Source organism: Phalacrocorax aristotelis, chromosome 12 (genome assembly GCF_949628215.1).
Source record: "Phalacrocorax aristotelis chromosome 12, bGulAri2.1, whole genome shotgun sequence".
In the NCBI taxonomy this organism is placed as follows: domain Eukaryota; kingdom Metazoa; phylum Chordata; class Aves; order Suliformes; family Phalacrocoracidae; genus Phalacrocorax; species Phalacrocorax aristotelis.
Window position 1 is genome coordinate 15,698,101 of NC_134287.1, and position 16,295 is coordinate 15,714,395.

Consider the following 16,295-nt stretch of genomic DNA (forward strand, 5'->3'; position numbering starts at 1 on the left):
GTATAGAAATAATGCTCTGTATTTCATGAGTATATTCTAAACCTCCCTCAAAGGTAAGCAGTTATAATTATTTTATGAAGTGGGGTGAGGAGGGGTGTGGAAGAGTGAAGAGGCACACCTGCGGTCACATTCTGGGCTCCCAGTCCTTCACCAGAGACACTTCTTATGAAATTTATGGTTTAGCCCCACTCAGTGCTGGACTCAGGGTCTCTTAGTTACCATTTCTTCTCCCTACCCTAGGCAATATTGGAAGAAAGGAAGGAGGGGAATGAGAGGTCATCTTTTGTTGAGTTGACGTAAGAGTAATCTGGAAACACACAGGCTGCTGTGAATTAAGCTCCTCTCCTGAGATGGGGGCAATGCTCCAAACCTTCACCTCTGTCTTCAAAAGAGGGGAACCACCACCTGAGTCTGGGTGTCACAGAGCTACTCACCGTCAGCAGACTAGCTCTGCTCCAGTGCTGGCAGCTTGCTCTCTGCCTTGTCTGGGGAACAGGTATGAATCCAAGGGAAGGTGAGAGGAGAAACAGGGCAGAACTGTCCATACTAAAGTTTGCTTTTGCACTTTGGGTCAGAGACCAAGTTATCTCCAGCTGCTGAAGACTGATTTTAATATTTTGGCTTTGGCATCTCTCAGGGCTTGTGCCCCTCTCAAATCTACATCTTCACTGCTTCTCTTTGATAGCACTGGCATGAGCAAGGTATGAAGCAAGCACAGGTGTCAGTAAATACAGAAATTTTCACACTGTGACAGCACATTTGGGATGGGCAGATACCCCAGATTTGTGCTAGTCACTTGCTTTTTATGGGATGTTACAAGGCAAGATGTGCTGACACAAGGTAGCACTGATTAGTGTAATGCTCCCAACACAGCAGCAGAGCTGAGAATTTCTAAATACCTTGAGGAATCCATGGGAAAGAGCTTAGCCAGCCAGAACATCTCTCCTAACAGTCAGATTTTGAGACAGCTTCATGGTGGGGGTTAAACACTGAAGGGATGCATGAGGTGCTTCTTCCTACCACACAAAAAGTTGTCTCATTGGCATAGGGCTGGTCCAGACTACACCAGTGGTCTTGCTGGTGCCAGCACCTGCTGAATATTGCTGTATTGCTATGCTTTGCCGCATGCTGCTGCGGGTCATGCTCTCCTTACCTGAATACAGTTGAAGATTTAGACCTCAGCCGATGAAGATTGCAGAAATAAGAGTGAAAGGCTTAGAGGTATTTACTTCTGGGAATATTTAAAAAAACCTAAATTATTCAATCCTAACACAAGCCATCCTGGTTTTGGGTTATATTTTTCAGTATTACGGTTGCCACTAAAAAATAATAGAAATGTATTTATGGAAAATTATATTTTTCTTTAACATTTCTTCCTAGAAACATCCCTTTCTTTCCATTCTTCACTCAGTAAGAGTGATGGGATACTCCCTCTGTAGACTCCTTTTCACAGCTCTACTTCTCACTGGAGGAAAGTAACGCTGTTCTTAAGCAACTGCAAAATTAATAGTGTGTGATAACAATGATGATCTGACCTCCATAATCTCAGCCTTTGGAAGTGAAGTTGGAATGATGTCTTTTTTGGTATTATTGGGGAAGGACCTTCCTTCTTATTTTCTTTCTTATGGAATCTGCTTTTTGTGCTTTTAATGGTGGTACTCTGAAATAAAAATTGGAGAAAAAAGGAATTTATTATTTTAAAAATCTCATTATATTAGTGTAGGTACGGGTTGATTATTATTATTGTTGTTATTATTGTTGTTATTAATTTCCTATGTTCACGTAGAGTTACCTGTAATTGTTAATGCCTTGTCTCTGTTTTTATTATTCAGGCTTGCTGGTCATTTGGGCTGGGAATAGCAGATCCCTTTAGCTCAGTTACCTTAAGCCACTAGATGGTGCAACTAGACCTCGTTCCTCCGGGCGGCCAGCTACCGCCAGATGGCACGGCTGAGAGCCGGGCGAGCTGCGGGGAGACGGCTCCAGTCAGTCTTTCCATTTATTCTAATACTGACAGCCATTTGACACCAACTCAGGGTCTGGCCCTGCACTGCTAGTGTTCACCTGCTTTGGTAACCAGAGAATGACTTAGAAAATTTTATGCTATATTAGGAACACGTTTCTTTGCATAGGAATAGTGACGTTATCATGGGGACATTAGAGGGATAAGCAGATAAATAAAGGTTAGGAAGGAAAGAATAACAAAATACTTAAACTTTACATAGAAAAGTCCATCTGTTAGTAGTTTTAAAGCAAGGAGAGACCACAAAGATCATTTAGTGTGATGCCCTACATTTACCTACATAGAGAGAGCATAGATTTTAGGATGCTCCTCAATCAACACTTATTTTAACCTTTCTTTTAGACGAAAACATATAGGATGTATTGAAACATCTCAGATTTCTTAACTATGGCCATATGAATGGGTAAACTGAGGCACAGAAGTCTTAAAGCCACGCAGCAGCTCAGGGCTGGAGCCAGAAACAGCAGTTGGATCTGCTGACTCTGCAGCGGTGCTGTACCCTCCGCCTCGCTCCAATTCCTCTTCTATTCCTCAGGAGGTGAAAAACAGTTTCCTCCAGTGGAATCTGGAGATTACTGCCCAAAGCAGGGACAGAGGAGGTGACAAAGTGCCAGTTCCTAAGCCAGACCCCGCCAAACCCATATGGGAGGCAGCCAGTGAAAAATGAGGTCTTTGCAACCCTTGGTCATGTACGAGGGAGGCCAAGAGGGGTACAACTACTGCCCACGTAGCTGTGCATGTCGCGAGGGAGAACCACTGGCTGATGGCAGGAGAATATGACCTAGAACTGGGCACTTCCTGCTCTGGTTTTTATTTTACATCACTGTGGCTGAGTGACCTAAAGCAAATTACAGCCTCCTTGGCTTCATTTGCCCTCACCCATTGAAGTGTGTTAATAATACCTTTAAGGACTGTGGCAAAGCCTAAGATGCTTTTTGTTTAGTATAGGATAAAAGATTTAATTAATACCAGAGGAGGGACTAGATTCTAATTCTTTGTTCTCAGAACTGATCTCTACAGGCCTTTCTAGCATTAGGAAATGCGCATACAAAACATCTCAGACAGAAAGACTTATTCTGAAGATTTTCTGTCTTAAAGTGCCAACAAGTCACTGGACAAAAAAAAAAAAAAAAAAAAAAGGCAAAACAAACCAGCACCCATCAAACTGGAGTTAAAATAATGGTCAAAACAAGCCTTAACACAGTCAGAATGATGTTGAGTTCAGTGTGTGCTGGAGGACAGGGGAGCTCTTGGAAGTCATGCCACCAAGCATCCCCTGTGTACAAGTGGTGGTGGAAAATGGGTAATCACATTGGGACCTCAATGGAAAGGTGTTTGTTATCATTTCAGGATTAGGAACAGAGCAAGAAAGAAGAAATAAATCCTTTGGTACTTGATTTTTCTTTAAGCTATATCTTTCTTAAAATAAAGAAGCTGCAGGAACTCACCCTTTCTCCTTTCTGGAAATAGTTGAGGAACAAGAGTAATGTGAGGAGGGTAGGAATATGGTTACTCCAGGAGGTTTTTTAAACCAGGAGCACACTTGGAAGTGAATCTCTCGCTTGTGCCTGCTTGCTGCACTTGGGTTTGCACTCCAGAGAGGGCATGTGGATCCCTGGCAAACTGCAGGGTCCTCACCAAGAAAGCACCTGAAGCACTTCCATTGCTGATGGCCGCTGGGTCGACAGGAGCAAACCAGCCCTAATCCAAAGTAAAACCCCTGAAACACAGACAGTGTGGACAGGAGTCCCCACTGCCAGCTGTGCCACCCTGCAGGCCTGCTCCTACTGTGCTGCTTTACTTGCTAACGTAGACATGTAGTAACTGATGCTGAATCGTGTTGCAGGCAAGGTCCTGAAAGCTGTGCTATTATAAAGGGTGATATTCATCCTATCCAACTTGAGTGACTGGAGACAGCAGAGGCATGCAATCTGAGTCATGTCAGGTCCTCCTCTGCAGTCAGAGGGGAGAAACAGGCATTTCTAACCCACCTCTCAGCACTGATGAGGGAGGGAGCCCAGATGTCTTCCTCCTTAATGGGTGAAACCACGAGATATTTCTGTGCATACATTCCAGCAGCCAGGTATGCTAAGACCGTGATTTGATGTTTGTGAAGTGTTGAGCATTGGTACCATGGCACTCAATGTCTTGCCCCTGCCTTGCCTTCTACTTCCCCCTCCCTTCCATCCCATGGCCCTCCCAGCCCATCTGTGCCCATCGTTACCCCACACCGCTTGTGGCATTTCTGCCTGTGCAGCTGAGCTGGGAGTCAGATTAGGCAATGGGTCCAGTTGAACGATACCCCAAATGCACAAGTTTTCTTTTCAGGAAGATCAGTTCCCCCATCCATTTCACACCATGCCCATGAAAGCAGCTGGGGGGTAGGATGTTCTTACAACGACCCCTTAAGCTGGTGTCACCACTGAGCACTTCCAAATGTCACATAGCAGCCTGGGGGTGAAATCTATGTCTCCACTCATATTTCACACTGAAGTAACATCCCTGAGATAGACTCCTCAACGCACACAATGCCTTTTTTCTGCTTTGGAGTACTGGCCTTTGTTGGAAGCCTCCAAACATAATTTTTGCTTTACGGTTTGTCTCTGAAGCAAACTCAGCCTTTTCCATCCCACTGCAAGCAGTGATTTTCCTATTCTGTAGCCAGTCAATATTTGAATTGGCAAGGGGGTGGTGTTTCAAAGGACAGATAATCTTTTGTTTGTTTTCTTCCAACCTTGCTCATATTTGGCCCAGACTCTGCTTAAATGTCGCCGGTTTCTCTTATTATTACTATTTTTAGCGGAATTTAAGTTGCAATGGTAGAGGCCATGGGGCCTGAATCATTCCAGCTTATAGTCTTGGTAGCATGGCTGATTATAACTGCATGAGGCAGATCTGATGTAAATACACGAAATGTCAGCTCCGGCACCGCAGCCCCATCCTGGAGTAACACCGACCTTACCACCCCTTTAAATGCTGCTCCAGCCGCTGAACTTTCCCTGCCCTGAATGCAGGAGGAAATATAATGCACAGGGAAATACAATGGCATCCAGCAATGACAATAAATACATCATGGATGACTCTGTTGAAATTGGGAAGGAAAAGGAGATGTTAACCAGCGGCGACGTGCTCCTAAGTGTCATTCCAGGTCCATGGAGTACAGCGCGCGACCTTGGGGCACCTTTCTGCGAGGAGGGGGGAAACAGGTGTGGATCCCTGCCAAAGGCCCCGTGCTGCCTCTTTCGCCTTCCCCACAGCCTGCCACCACTGCACACTCACAGGGGTTTCTCTGTGTTTGCTTTTGAAGGGGGGGCAGGGCAGGTGCTGAGCGTGCAGAGCAAACACAGCAGCCACCATGCCCTTCCCCTGCCCCCATCATCCCCCTTGCCTTCTCCCCTCTCCCCCCTGCTTCCCCTCGAGCAAATCCCACATCAGTTCAGACAGAAATCCAGGCAAAAAATAATGTTGCTTAGTGCAGTGTGAACTTGCTAATGAAGGCTTCAGCAAGAGAAAGAGAGCGACAAACCAAGGCAGCATGAGAGCTGTACTGATCGGGCTGCTGTGCAGATCCAGGCCTGCACAGGGGGGCACAGAAGAGAAAAACTGACCCAAATTCAACTCCCTGACACAGATTTATCACTCTGGGCTTTGTCAACACTCTCATCTACATTTGCACAAGCCGTATCTGTGACTCTGTGGCTTGGAACTGCAGCAGGCCATATTTTCCCAGGTAGTGGTTACTGTCAGATAAGAGTAAGAGAAAACAGAAACGCAATTCATACACAGAGGGAGATGGTGGCTGTACGTGTACAGAAAATAAGTCCAAGTATTAATTTTGCTATCTGCCCAATGAATGTTGCTTCTTTTATTAGAAATGAGTGACTGGAAATCACTAACAAAATGCGCAAGAGTTCTACTGGAGCAAGCAAATGATTTTGGTGATTATTCATTAACATTTGTTAATTAATTTGTGTTGGACAAACACACATTTTATAAAAAGCAAGATCTGTTCCCTAAAGGTACCATTTGAACACCTATCATCAAAGCATTGTGCTTTAAATAGTATCATATATCCATAGCCAATTCTTGGCCAGGCTTACATGACTCAGAAAGGAAATGTTTAACATTTAAAAGATGTCTCTTTCTGTTCATTATCTCCTCTACATACTTCAGAAACCATTCTCTTTCTGGTTCTACAAGTTCTGTATACAGAACTGACAAATGAAAACAGAAGCATGTTATCCGTGTAATCAAATAGAATTAAATCACATAGACAAAAGTTGCTAATATCAGCCATTTACACCTAATGACTTGTTGTCTCATAAAGAAATTAAAATTAATTACAATATTTGATAAATACCAACAAGGTATGCTCTGCTTGTGCAATATGCACAAGCTCCAACTACAGAATATTCCCTCTGCTTTTCTAAACATTTTAAATACAGCACTGCTAAATGGTTAATAGCAGCGCTGGTTGGACTTAGGGGGTCATGTTCAATCTGCAATGGAACAAACTGCTCAGCTCGGTCCTGTCTAATAGAGGGGTATTGCTAATAGTAATCATAAATCCCTATTGATGTTTTAGGATCTGTATGGAGGTAGCTTATAGTCCCAGCCCAGGACTAGAAGCCCTTTGTGCTATGCACTGCACAACTAAATAATACAAAGGTAATGTCTACCCCAAGGAGCATATAACCTACATAAAACAGAAGAGAGGCAGGGAGAGCTGCATTAAGGAGCACAAAGGAAAAAGTGGCATCATCTAATGGTCAAGCAGGCAGAAATTTCTACATGCCAGATGTCCATCTGCTGCCAAGATTTTTCTACTCATCATGGGCTGAAGGAGGACAACACCATTTCTTTAGTGTTCCTTTGGAGAATGCTGTTGGTGTCAAGAATAACAGGAGAGAAAGTGCAAGATATTTCTTACAAACATCAAAAAATCTGAGCATAAGCAGCAGAGTGGAAGCATCCTGGTAGCACAGAAGCAGCCAAAGACACACCTTCAGCCAGGCTCTGTGTTTATTTGTAGCAGCATGGATTACTTTGGTATTCATGGACACAGCTGCTGCACTTTCCAGCAGGTGCAGTAAATGCAATTAGTTGCTATGGATATTGATCCTGCTTTCAGAGTCAAACTTTGATGTTGTTTTGGGTTACCTGAAAAACAAAGATATAGCATGATGCTTTGCCTTAACTATGACTGCAAATTATTTCTTTTGTTCTTGATTTTCCCTTTATTACTTTGCTTTCTCTCTTTTATTTATTCTTGTGAAGAGAGAGTCTATGCAAATATTGTGATTTGAAAATATAGGCAATGGAGGCAGCCTATTGAAAGCTCCTTTCATGTAGATGGAGGCTTTAGCAGAGCTAAATTAGAGGTCATTTTCTGCAAAAAGTGGAAGTTGGAGTACCTGATTATTTTTGACAAAAAGAAAACACACGGGAAGCAAAACGTATAGTCTTCAATGATAGGTGAAATTAGAGATATGTTCAAGTTATGTTTGGATTCAGAGTGAGACTGGGAACAGTCCAGAATTCAGATGTCCAGCTCATAACAGAAACAAAGGCTATTTACAAACTGCAAGATGTGAGTACTGAATTTCCAGAACTCCTAAAGTTTACAGGAGCTTGATTCTCAGAATTGTGGCTGGGTCTCCTCTCTCTGAAAGTACATACTTACATGGTAATCTAAGAAGATACAGAAAGAAAATAAAGTTTCTGGAGTAACAGAGTTATAGTTGTTAGGTTAATGGAAGAGAAGATGCAGTGCTCTGTGAGATAATTTTGCATCTGAATGCCTCATTGAACTACCAGACCTGCATTTGAATTACTACAATCCAAACAATATTATTTCCCTATAGCTGGATGGCTGACAGTGTGTTCTTTAATACTTAGCACAAAACATAGCAGAAGGATGTGAGGGCTCTTGCAGTTACAGAGAGGGAAGGAAATTCCAGTGTTCACCCTGGGCCTGATCTATGGTCCTCTAGAAAAAGAGGAAACCCTTTGCAGAAGTGATGCTACTTCAGGGTTTGTCTGCTGTAGGTCTGCAGTAAATGATCAGTGGTGTCCAGTAGATAGAAAAGTGGATAGGGGAATTCTGGAAATATAAAAAAAGGTGTGGGCAAAATGTAAGCTACATTTTAAAAATCAATATTTAATTTTGGAAAATTATCAGTTACAGATATACAATGTTGAACAACTCTGTTCTGTTAATATTTTGGTGCTTTTTATTTTTTACTAGAAGCTTTTTCTTATGGTAATTGTTTACAATGTACTATTTCAAACATCCTTCATTTCCCAAAAAAGTATTTTTAATGAGGCTACCAGGAAAAGTTATTGGGAAGCACATCATTACACAGAAGCCAATTAGCACCTTCATCAGTTCTTCACCCTCTTTACTGCAGGCAATCTAGATAGTCAATTATAATTATAGCTACAGATATAATTTGCAGCTTTCAGTGGATATACCTAACCTGGATTCCTCATGAAAAAGGAACAGAAAAAGAGGGAAAAAATGAATGAAGCTATGCACTCCTATTAAAATCCAGAATTTTTTTTCTCAGCATCAGGGACTTAAATAATTAACTAGACCACACTTGCAGAGGAGATACTAATCTCCAGTACAAGTCAGTGTGCTGCTTTGTCCATTTTGAATTAAATCCACAGTATGCCCTCAGAATGGACAAAATGGGATTTATGCTTCAAATCTGCATATAATTCTTGTGTCAAGCACCTGTAGTGCCTGGCTTTCATCCCACTAACTGTAGTAATTTCTGAAAAACCAAGGCCTGCTTTCTTTATGTACCAATTTCCTCCAATAAAAAAAACCAACAAAAGTAGCCTGTAAACCTACAAGAGCTTATTCATAAAGCTATTCTTGTCCATAACTTCACATCTATGATGGGACCCCCTAGAAGATAAGAATCAAACCAGCGGGTGCAAATATTTGCCGGCTTAGCCATAAAGCTTAGTAAAGGGCCTGAGAGTTCAAGGGAAGAGGTTATGAAAATGGCTCTCTCTCAATTTAACCAAATGAAGCCAACAAACCTTTGGAAAATGAAAATGAGGAAATCAGATAATGAATAAGTATAAAGGCTCATTAGAACTTAGATGTGCTCCCCTCAAATATAATTATGCTCAATATGATTACATCAGATGTCACTGATGAGGTAGAAACGCATAATGATGAAACACTTTTCACTCCTTCTGCCCATCAGTGAGGTGTTGTCAGGCTTTATAAATATTGACAATGACTGACTCTTCCTGCAGGGAAAATCTGGTGAGTGGAAAATGTGAATGCTTAATCTAATACAGAGCCCAGTCAGTGTCACACGCCGGGTGCGAGATCGAGCCTCTTGGCCACTCAGCTGTGGTGCCTGTGTCCCACGCATCTGCAGAAATCTGCTGCTGCCTGGCTCTTGCTCCAGCACCCGCATGTCAGCCATGCCACCTGGCACATGAGATCCTGGAGCAGAAGAGGGACAGTGATGCTGCCCTGCGCCTCTAGTGACACGCTGCTGGCAGGCAGTTACGCAGATGGGACCTCCGATGGTGTGCAGAGGTGGGAAGGTATGTTGTCTCCACTCACATCTCACATACCAGGATGATAAACATTCATCAGATCTGAATATCTAGCTATGGAACTTTTCTCCCCCAAAACATTTAAACTTTTCAGTGATTAAGTAACCCCCATTGGATCAAAACTTCAGTTGTGGTGAGCTGCCATGGAAAGCAGAGGAACCAGCATGATTTATGACCATGGAAGAACAAACCCCAAATATTTCATATGTGATTGGCTTTGTTCACACAGAAAAGTTGAAGGGGAAATTATATAAAACTATACAGGTTATATAAAGCCAGGATTGTATGACAAAGAAGATATTCCATCTCCCATTGAATGCTTGATATTCCATGTAAATCCAAGATATTTCATGTCACAGAATCCTGATTTTACATAACTTCTCTCTTTCCCTTTCAGAAAGGTAGAAATGCTATATAGTAAAAGTTTAATACCCTTGATGTCACGCACAGAGGAATCCCTTCATTCCCTTTGTAGAAACACTCTCCTACCCATAGGCTTATCCCTGGATAAAGTGGATGCACTGCAGGTTTTTCAACGCAGCATTCAGCAACTCACACCTTTCTGTTTCATGGCTTCTGCGGTCTTATCCATCGTGTTGCATTCTGCTATATTAAAGGAAAAAGTCTCCAGTTGCCAAACTAAGCCTATTTAAGGCTTTCGGGGAAAGCTCTGGGCTCAGATCAGTTTTTACAGTTCATGGCTTCTCAGCTGAAACAAATGCATCTTTTGACTCAGCCTTAACTTTGTTATTTATTTATAGTTAACATTTCAACATAAAAGGGCTGAATTGCTCCCTTCCCTCACTCTGTGAAGAAGCTTGGTACCGCTTCTTGGCTCCCAACAACCTAGTGAGTCTTATCTGAGAGGTGCTGCAAACTCTCTTCTCCATGAGGACCCTTGCTGAACTCTTTTCCCACCTGCATTAAGGCCGATAGCATTTTGCTCACTGATACCACCTGCTTCACACCTACGCACCCTGCTTTCCTATATGCCAGGCACAACTTGTCAAGAGGCCATTATATCCGTTAATTACTGGTTTGTTAACCACCTGACACCATGCCAACCTCACTCCTCTGTTAAGTTAATATCAATATTTGAATACAATGGCAAAAAGAAAGGCATTTAAGAAAGTGTAAGTAGGCATTTTATTGAACTGCTTTCCCCTGGAAGATCCATGGAAATCCTCTAGCCCATGTGTTATCCTGAAAAGTGGGCTTATTCACCCAGTGTGCGAAAGGCCAAACTACACACAGAGCAGAGGTATTTTATTCAATTTATTTTTGCACAAAGATGGGTGCTAGGTGGTAACTCCAAAAAGACAGTATCCTGCACCAAGAAACATCAAGGTATTTATAACAATATATCATGACCAGTTTGATGTGTCAGTCACAGCTAATATTCACACCCCCCAGCTAATAACTGGTTAATTTCTTTCTCACTTCACCTTAAAGGCACAGATCCCTTTAAATTTACCATGCATGCTCAGAGAGTAAGGGGCTTATTTGAGTGGGGGGATTTCTGGCCTATGGGCATGATTTTTAGTATTATAATGAGGATATTTCACCTAAAGGAAATTTAGTTTTAGTTTATCAACATCCTAATTAGTTGTTCTCCTTGACTGTACTCTTTATTGCCCAGTTCTCAGCGTCTTCTGAGGTGGGATATTTGCTTTTATCAGTCTCTCAGTTCTTCAGGGATATAGTCATAAAACAAATGCTTCCCTATCTATCAGCTCCCTTCTCTGGCTCCCAAATTTTGTTTTGCCAGGCTCACGTCGTTGATTCTTATTACTTAGCAGAAAATTCCATTTTCTTCAGGGTATCACATGTATCATTGAGAGCTCATCTTAGGACTCCTGTGGCCCTGAGGAGCTATCACGGACAGCAGATCTAATATCCTGGGAAAGATTTGGTCCTTAAAAGAGGAATCTCACAGCAAGCTCACCAACAGCCAGGACTTTCTTCACTGCTTGGAGCCTTCTGGCTCATATTTGCTTTGTCTTTTACTGCATGCACTTAACATAGCTTCTGTCACTCAGAATCAGAGAGTTCATTAATACTTTTGTTCTTTGTGTCCCCATGGAGAATATCAATAAAGACATCAGGGAAAACTCAGCCAAATATGCTGCAACATAAATGCGCAGTCGCAATGCATACGTTATATGACGTTTCACATCTCCTCGTTAAGTCAGGTTGAAAACACTTTATATGTATAATGTACTCACACATACATATACGTATGTTTATATAAATGTGACATTACATGTCCATGCTCATGGACCCCTTCACGTATGATGCAAAATTACCTATCACATGAAGACTGCTCAAGGCTTACAAAAGCTCAAAACACCGACAGAAAATAGGAAGTAGTGCAGACATCACACGTATGGGCAAACCCTGCTATAGCTAATGGAAATACATCCATTAGCAACACCAGTTTATTCTCTTTTCATTTTTTTGGTTCTGGAAAGCAAAATAAGAAGCAAATCAGGCTTTATGCTAAGGGAAATGCAATTTTGAATTTGAATGCATGGAATCAGTTTTGGGCACTGACCAGGAAAGAATCATTTGCTCAGTGTTTTGGGGGGGTCATTAATCTGTAAGATACCGCAGTGCAATCCAGCACAATCTAAGTTTGCCAGTGATGGTTCTTGTAGAGTGTGGAGCTAATTAGCCCCTCTGAAATTCCTGCTTGATCCCTTGTGGATTTTTTTTTCTGAAACCCCCCAGAAAATCAATATAAAAATTCCTCTCAATGCTTTACCTCTCCATTTTTCAGTGTAGGACCAGGAAGAGACTTGAAAATTATTCACAGATCAGTACACTTTTAAACACATACGCTATTCTGATCTTTACTATCGCTGCCTTTAATAAGAAAAAAGTAAAGGGTTTGTCCTGCCTTGATGTTCTATTGCTAAAGTCAATGCTGAAGAAAAGATGATGTGTAAGAACCCCAGCATTTGTACCTTCAGGTCCAGGCTGTAAGCACCACTAAGCACATGAACACTAGGGATGAAAACACTATGGATTTCAATGGATCATCAGGGGAAACCAGCAGCTCTACTTTCAAAAGAGCTAACGGCTGTATTCCAGAGTCCTATTTTCTGCTGTTTCTTTCACTTATTGCTTCTTCCTCTCCCCGTTCACCTCCTATCCTGCCCTGCTTGCAACGTCCATCATTTACTTCTGCTACCTCAGAGGCTTTCTGTGAACAACCATTATGATGATACACTCTGCCAGCTGCAGCCCAGACGCCCAGCCTCACAATCAAGTCTTACACCCATGCTATAAACTCAGTCTCTCACAATGATTTTCTTAGCAGACAAGTTTTCTCTTCGGCTGAGCAGGACCATCAAGCAGCTGCAAACAATTGCAGGCTGTGAAACCTTTCTGTGCTGTTCCCTCTGCTAGTGGTAAGGATCTGTTGGAGCTGAGTTCCCTTCCAAATGTGTAAACTGTGCTCCCTAGGAATACTCTAGCTAACTCTGCTCTAACCAGCTACTGTTGGATTATTTCTAGGCCTTAAAATGATTTTCTTCAAACAAACACATTTAGGATTTTCTAATAGCAATTTAAACCTAATCTGAGAATGTCTGGAAGTGGAAAATGACTTCTACATGATGAGGCTAGTGTTCCATTACCAGTAATTTATTGTCTTTAAGAGCATCACTGGAACATTTATTGACACAACAAAACACAGACATTTCTGGTTTATTGTAAAATCTCATTGCGCTCAGCCATTTGTGACTAAGCACAGCAGTGCAATTTATATTCCCAGGCAGCGCTTCCTATTTTTCCAAGTGCATTTAGACTTAAATAAAGATTGTATAATCCAAGGAGCAAGAAATATCTCCTGTTGAAAACAAATGCAAAAACACAAACACTCTTGGTGGAAGAAAATCTAATAAGATTTTTAAAAAGGAATTTGGCTGAAAAAATTTACTACAGCATTTCCAGTAGTGCATGCAGATACCTAAGATATTATGAAAGATTTGATGAATCAAAGGATTTTAATCATTCTAGATCATGTCATGTTCCTCTGTGTTAAGAATTATAATTCAACTAGATCATGTAAGTTATAAACTTAGTTTGTGTCTATTTACTTGACTCTAGAGCAGATATTCCAGGGAAGTGTAATTTCTATTAAAAGGTTGCACAAAAAAGCACGGTTAATGAGCAATTATATATTTTTAGAATACTTATTATTATTGCTACCATGTTTTAGGAAACAGCCCTGCAAGGTCACATCTTGAAGTCAGGGATTATATGTCAGTAACTGTTAGGGCTGTCACAGTATTAGAGCAGAAATCTTCCTTGAATTTCATCCATTAGCAGTGGGTGAGGGAATAAATCCATGGATGGTTTTAAATTACTGTAGGTGCCCTACAACAGCCAAGTTTTTGTTCTAGGTGTCTAAGGAGATCCTGAGTGAGTCACACGTGTGGCTGAGAGGTAGAGCTCGTGCACCCCACATTTCACTGGTATTTTAATGCAATATTCAGAACAAACTCAGAACCAAATTTTGCAAGGATCAGAGCTGGCCAATGTCAATTTTTAACCTTCAGATCTTTCAGAGAGAGTTGTGTGTATTTATTTTGAATGTATTTATTTCTTGGCACCTTTGACCAGTCTATCCTTCAACCTGACCTCTATCACCTTTCAAAAGGGAAACCCATTGACTACATAGGTTTGTCTGGGAGAGCCACATTGCTCCTACTTGCAGAGTTGCACCTCCCTGTTTTTTTCTGATGTTCATTAGAAATCTTTCCTTGTGTTTGTGGCCAGATAGTTTTAAATAAAAGAAAACAAGCTGGTTATTCGATGACTTCCTTCACAGAAGACTTTCAAACATAACTTACATACATCAACTAAAAAGGCTCTGTGAGGCTACCGGAGATTAGGTGAAGAGCGTTACACACATTATACTGAGGCAGCAAGTGATTATGTCGTGGGTTTATGACTTGTCCCAAGTCATATGGATTAGAGAGAACTGCCGCAAAGGGCAGTTCAGATGGCAGCAAGAGCAGCTGCCCTCTGAAAGCGCCCATCGCCCTCCCCTGAGCCCTCAGGGAGCCCAGAAGGGAAAGATGTAGGTGGCACAGACCTCTCCTCTTCTTCTGCCATCTCACCATTCCCATATGACCAGGGTATTTTATTTAAGGCCTTGTTCTTCTGCAAAACAATGGTGATTCCCTCCAGACCAAGCAGTTAACTTTTCTCATTGACTGTATTTATGTATAACATATTACATACAGGTCTGAAGAGATTTTCTTTATGCCAGCAATATAAATAAGGCCGTACAAAATTTTTTCATCTCCCACCTAATCTAGTATCTTTGTCCCTGCATTATGCTTGTTTGTTTTCTTGCAATCTCTGAATGTTTCTTTGTGCTCTTATCCCATAATTATTTCATTAGAATCCATATAGTTGTTGCATCAGTACAGCACATTCAGCCCAGGTGTTGCTAAAGTTATAATCTATGGGAAGCAATCACAGTATTCAGCAGCCTGCAGGTCACACCTGCTCTGTGTGGTTGGCTTGGTTTACATTATGAATTTTCCACAGGGTTTAATCCAGAATAATATACTTAGATGTAGGTCTGGCAGGCAATTCAAGGACTCACTTTCCACAATGGATGGGATTTGCTCTTAAATGTTAATGTTAAATGTTAATGTTAGTTTGCTCTTAAATGTAAATGTTAAAAGTAGACCAACTTTTTGGAGCCACTTCCAGTAATGATGATTGGGTATTTGGGGGGGTTCTACAATAATATCATAATTTTTAAACATGGCATATGAAACCTTGTTTTATTTTCTTGACACTCAGCTCATCCTTTAGAAAGCTTGGTTTAACCTTTTTACACAAGCAAAAGCCACCTGCACTAAAACTGTGTTAAAGAATAAGGAATGACTCCACAAGAAGTCCCCCACATCCCACCACCCGCTGCAGCAGCCCTGACGTGACTGCTGTGCCCTTGTGATATGGTGTGCCATCAAGTGCCAGCAACACCCACCCACTACAGGGGAACTGGAGGTCCCTTTACAATGGTGCACAGATATGGCTGAGCCAGCCAGCAGGTCCTGAAACAGTTCTTCTTGGTCATGCTGGAGGATTTTGCAGTGAACAGTCTGTCAGGGAGAAAGCAGGCATGAAAATCCTGGACAGGAGAATCCCAACAACTACCTAACCAAGACTTTTACTAAGGCAGGACCCCTGGTATGGCTTTCAGGATCTTGCAACACACTATGCTTTATTTTGATGACCCAGCAACTGAACTGAAATGCAACCAAGAGGTAGAAGTGCTTCTTCATGTGTTTTACCCATCTTCCTATGTTTCTTTGCACATCTTTCTTTGTGCTAAATGAAGGTTTACAGATCTATGGGAGGTATGGAGCCACCTCTTCACTCCTAGAAGTTTCAAAGGTACGTAGAAAGAGGAGATCCTGCCCTGGCCATCAACTATTTCCTCCCATTGGAGGCAAACACGACACATAACCCCCTTCATTAACTCTTGAATGTATTGAGATACTTGGGTTGACTTCAAGCAGGACATTCCCTATAACTGATTGAAGACCTGGCAAAATTCCTTCCCCGCCCAGCAGTCCTGCTTTATATGTTCCCACCTCTGCAGTTCCACTTCATGAACTTTTTTGGCTTTGTGACTGTTGCCGTCTCTGAACATTGC